Raw genomic sequence first — 6,010 nt, 5'->3', positions numbered from 1 at the left:
TTTTCTGGGGTGTAGGAATGAACCATTCAGGCTTGCATATCCCTACTCTCAAAGTACTCGCAAAGTGAAATCTGGTAAAGGGGGAAAACGATCAAAAGTCTGTGAGGAGTATGTGGAGTATGTGTAGGATGAACACATATCCCAGTTGGCCTGGTACAGATCCAGAATAACCATTACAACAACTCCGTCACTCTGAGGAATAAAGAAGAATTGAATAACGGGGGACCAAGTAAACAAATACACTTAAAGTTTATTGCTTCAGTATCTTAAGTTAATTTTAAAATATTAAAAACATTGTATGTTTATACTAAATCATATCCTCAAAAGGCCAAATGTCTTAAAAGACTAGGCTCAGTCATTACTACATCACAACTTCCAATGCTAATTTAACCCCACATTGCACAATTTTATCTTCCTTCCACAATGAAAACTCTGGATTCCAACAATATTAACACAGTGATTCATTTGTTCAACACATCAAATAATTTTCAGAACTGCTACACCCATACTACCAAGAAAAAAACCTGATCTATTAAAAAGAATCCAAGATCTGTTTACATTCCTTTTCCCCCTACACTAAGCATATACAAAGTTCCATGTTAAGAAATTATTTGGTTTAGCTCTTTCTTTCCCCCCAGCTTTCAGTGTGGTTATGTTATTTATTTGAAACTTACTAAGTTTGATTTGTATATTGGCATTTAGATTTGGATTTTTCTATTTTTAAACTCTCATCTTGGTTTAATTTGTTTGAATATGCAGATAACATTAGTGTGCTTCCAAAAGTAAAACCTGTACCAAAAAATTTATGTTCAGAAGAATGACATGTTCTCTTTTTTCTTTCACTATATGGCTCCCTCCCACTACCCACCCCCCAGCCCCCACCACGTCTTCCTGCCCTGCTTGTGGATAACCAATTTTACTCTTTTCTGCGTTTGCTATGTTTCTCTTTGCAAACATAAGTACTCTTTTCTTTTTTTTTTTTTACTTAAGGTATATCCTAAATACAACTTTCCATCATTTCATTGAGATCTTTCTCATTCTTTTTTAAAGCTGCATAATATGCCACTGCGTGTATAAGCTGAAGTTTATTCAATCGATTACCTATGTTTGGGCACATACATAGTTTCCAATTAGTTTGCAGTGAAAAATAACATGGCAATGGGTAGTATCAGTATGTATATTTTTGTATTGTTAAATGTGTGCTTTGTGGTAAGTTCCTAGAAGTGAAATTTTTAGTTTAAAAGTTAAATGCATCTGTGGGTTGGTTAGATATGGACAGATCTCCACATAACAAATTTACATTCTCAACAGCATTGTAGGAGGGTGCTATGTCTCCACACGCCTGCCATCAAATTAAATTGCCAAGTTTTTGAGCTTTTGTTGAGAAATGCTATCTCTAGGTAGTTGTAATGTATAAAGTTTAAAAAATCATTTTTCTTATATTTAAAAATATTTTATTACAAATTTTTAAAAATCATTTACTTATTATTTTAATTCACAATTTTAAATGATGAGTGAAGGTGAACATTTTTCATATGGCTAAACATATATGTAGATATAGGTACATATATATACACACACACTGTAAGTTTTCTGTTCATATATTTTGCCCAATACTTCTACAATTTATTTAAACTTTATTATTTATTTATTTATTTTTATATTTATTTTTCTTTTCTTTTTTTTTTTTTTTGAGAGAGAGAGTGAGGGGAAGGGACAAACCCAGAAGGGGACAGAGGATCTGAAGTAGGCTCTGTCAGCAGAGAGCCTGATGCAGGGCTCGAACTCACAAACCGAATGACCTGAGGTGAAGTCAGATGCTTAACTGACTGAGCCACCCAGGTACCCCAATCATTTTCTTTAAATTTGAAAAGGTCTGTACATATTAGAGATATTAGCCCAATATCTATAATGTATGTTACAAATATATTCTCACTTCTCATTTGCCTTTGATTACTTGATTTTTTTATCAAGCATGATACATTATTTTTGCTTTTTTGTCAAATTACGAATCTACTGCATTTATATTTTGAACCATTTCTATAAAGCTTTTCCCTATAACTATGTTATGAATTACAGATTATTCACTCATGTTATCTTCTAATACTGTATTATTTCTTTGCTTTACATTGAGAGATGTAACTCATTTAAAAGTTTTTCTTGTGAATGGTGTGAGAACTGGCTCTATTTTTTCATTTGATATGGCTCTCCAGCTCTCTCAAAGTCCATTTATATCCATTTAGTGATTCGAGATATATCTTTATAATACATTACAGTTTTACATGTAATTGTGTCCATTTATGGATGTTCTATTTCATTTGAGTCTTATGCCTATCTATCCATGTGCCAGTAACACATGTTTTAATTATAGAGACTTTATAATATATTCTGTTCATGTCTTAGGGCTAGTTCCCCTCCAAAGCTCTTCTTTTCCTGTCTTTTCTAAGGTTTTTTTTTTCTCATGTATTTTTTTTCATAGACTTTAGTATTGATCAGACTAGCTCCACAAAACCTCTTCTTAAAATTAAGATCACTGTCTCCTTCAAAAATAAATAAACATTAAAGAAATTTTTTTCAAGGAAGGACGCCCGGGTGGCTCAGTGGGTTAAGCGTCTGACTTTGGCTCAAGTCATGATCTCACAGTCTGAATTCAAGCACTGCATTGGGCTCTGTACTGACAGCTCAGAACCTGAAGCCTGCTTCCGATTCTGTGTGTCCCTTTCTCTCTCTGCACCCTCTGCCCCTGCTCACACTCCGTCTCTCTCTCTCCCTCAAAAAATAACATCAAAAAAAATTTTTTTTAATTAATATCATATTGTTTATACATTTACCTAGGAAGAAATTACATTAAATTTTTTTAAAATGTTTGTTTATTTTTGAGAGAGAGAGAGAGAGAGAGAATGAGCAGCGGAGAGGCAGAGAGAAAGGGAGACACAGAATCTGAAGCAGGCTCCAGGCTTTGAGCTATCAGCACGAAGCCCGATGCGGGGCTCAAACTCATGAACTGTGAGATGACCTGAGCCAAAATCAGATGCTTAACTGACTGAGACACCCAGGCACCCCTAAAGAAATTACATCTTGATGATGCAGTCATACTAACCAAGAAGAAGAGATTTGCCTGTTTGTCTATTTGCCAAAGTCTCCTTTTATGTTGTTCGGCAACATGGAACAGTCTTCTGCATATAAGGTTTAATGAGTTTTGTCTTACTGATTGATTATTCCTAAGCATGTTATCTTTATATTTTCCTTATTGTAAATGGGGATTTCTCCTTCATTATGTTTTCCAACTACTTATTTATTTATGTATGTGAAACCTATTAATTTTTGAATGTTAATTTTATACCTTGCTGCAACGTTAATGGGAACATGAAAAAAAACATGCACACAAATGCACTGTGTTCATAAAGGTCTATTTCCTTAGTGATGGGTAGAGCATGTAACAATTAAATACATTTAAATAACATATAGGTGACTGCATGCTTACACCACTGGTAACTAGATAGATAACCAATTCAACTAGAAACCAGCTAACAAGTAACTGTCCAAATACTGAAAATGTAGCTTTTGTTTAGACCAGACTGTGTTTTGATCACTTTCTTGGGGGGAAAAAGTCTGCTGGTCACACCAGAAATATATGAAGGTGAAATCTTCCGACATCCATTCCCAGAGGTTTCTTTCAGCTGAATTAAGCCTCCAACTCCAGGGCAAACCCAGAGTTGAGGCTTCCAGCATGAATGCTTTTCCCGTCTACCAGAGCAGATAATGTAAGCTTGACCCCAGGCCTCAGAGTCTGAGTGTAGCCCACTCTAATTAAACTAGAGTCGTTGACTTTTGCAGAAATGGAAACAGTGGGACCCAACTGATATTTGGCCCCAATGACAAAGCGAGTGCATTTGGTAGCTGATGTCCAAGCAAGATTTACTGAAGTGTCAAGATCATCACATACTTTCTGATAAACTGATCCTCCAAATTCTGTCCCATCATTCTGTGTAGCTAGAAGTCCATGGTCCTGTGGCCCACTAAAGTTATTTCCTGTCAACTTTTGTTAAATTTTTATTTATTTTGAGAGAGGGAGAGAGAGAGAGAGAGAGAGAACGTGGGGTGGGGGAGAGGGAGAAGAAAAGAGAGAATCACGAGCAGGCTCCGCACTGTCAGCACAGAGCCCAACTTGAAGCTAGAGCTTGCGATCTGTGAGATCATGACCTGAGCCCCTCAAATTTTAATATAATTTAAACCGTATCCTGCATAAAGAAAACTTCGTAAGCGGGGTGCCCAGGGGGCTCAGTCGGTTAAGCCTCCAACTTCATCTCAGGTCATGATCTCATGGTTGGTGAGTTCAAGCCCCGTGTCGGGCTCTATGCTGACAGCTCAGAGCCTAGAGCCTGCTTCAGATTCTGTGTCTCCCTCACTCTCTGCCCCTCCCCCCTCGTTCCCTATCTTTCTCTCTCAAAAGTAAACATCAAACAAGAAAGAAAGAAAGAAAGAAAGAAAGAAAGAAAGAAAGAAGAAAATTTTGTAAGTAAAATTATGGAATAGAATAAGTTTAAAGGGATATCTCAGAAATAATGTGTGGGCAACCTGGGTTGATCCATTGCTTAAGCGACTGACTCTTGATTTCGGTTTGGGTCATGATCTCACAGTTATAGGGTCTGCACTGATAGCACAGGGCCTGCTTGGGATTCGGTCTCTCCCTCTGCCCCTTTCCCACTTGCTCTCTCTCTCTCTTTCTCTCTCTCTCAAAGTAAATAAACATTTTGGAAAAAAGAAGAGGAGTGCCTGGAAGGCTCAGTCAGTTAAATATAAGACTCTTGATTTTGGCTTAGGTCATGATCTCATGGTTCATGAGATCAAGCCCCATGTCAGGCTCTGCACTCACAGCACAGTATTGTGGTGAAGAGAGTGGGATTTATTTATCTTTTATGCAGAGAAGGATCTAAATGGAGGTGGGAAACAAGTTGCTTATTGGTTTTTGGTTTTGTTTTTGTTTTTGTTTTTTTTTTTTATTTTTTACCATATACAGTTTGTTTCCACGGGGAAATTACAATAGACAACCTGCTGTACATCAGGTACAATTCACTACGTTATGTCATTTGACTATTACAAAAACTCTTGAGGTAAATAATTGGAATTATTATAAAGGTAAATAAAGGCCCCCACCCTGGCCCCCAGCACCCACCCAGTCGGCCCGGCTCAGCCATGTTCAGGGCAACCCTCATCTTCCACAACCACAGGAAGCCGCAAGTCTCCAAGTTCTACCAGCCGCTACAGTGAAGATACACAACAACAAATCATCAGGGAGAGATTCCATTTGGTATCTAAGAGAGATGAAAATGTTTGTAATTTCCTAGAAGGAGGATTGTTAATTGGAGGACCTGACAACAAACTGATTTATATGCAACATTATATTTTGCCTTCTGTGTGGATTCTTCAGAAAAGTGAACTTGGCATTTTAGATCTAATTCAAGTATTTGTGGAAACGTTAGACAAGTGTTTTGAAAATGTCTGTGAACTGAATTTAATTTTCCATGTCGACAAGGTTCACAATATTCTTGCAGAAACGGTGATGGGGGGAATGGTGCTGGAGACCAACATGAATGAGATTGTTACACAAATTGACGCATCAAATAAACTGGAAAAGTCAGAGGCTGGCTTAGTAGGAGCTCCAGCCCATGCTGTATCAGCTGTAAAGAATATGAATCTTCCTGAGATACCAAGAAATATTAACATGGGTGACATCAGTATAAAAGCGCCAAACCTGCTCTCTTTTAAATAATAAAAAAACAAAATTTAAAAGGCCACTCCTGGGTAAAATCCAGGGGGAGAACTCATCTAAGTTCACCATGAAGTCATTTACCAAAAATAGAGGAGGAGACTCTTAACTTTTGTTCTTGGATTGAAGTCAAGGTACTATAGAGAAGCTGTGTAAAACCCGTATGGAAGTTCAATGTGGCTTTTCCTGCTCAGTGATTTTGAAGAAATGGGATCGTTCTAGTGTGATAGTTCCCTTTCT

General features: G+C 37.2%; 1 pseudogene; it reads left to right on the top strand.

The window, feature by feature from the left end:
• Nucleotides 1-5,196: 5,196 nt before the first annotated feature.
• Nucleotides 5,197-5,773, top strand: LOC122200606 (annotated as a pseudogene).
• Nucleotides 5,774-6,010: the final 237 nt, after the last annotated feature.

Source organism: Panthera leo, chromosome D1 (genome assembly GCF_018350215.1).
Source record: "Panthera leo isolate Ple1 chromosome D1, P.leo_Ple1_pat1.1, whole genome shotgun sequence".
Lineage (NCBI taxonomy): Eukaryota > Metazoa > Chordata > Mammalia > Carnivora > Felidae > Panthera > Panthera leo.
This window is presented reverse-complemented; position numbering and strand designations above follow the sequence as displayed.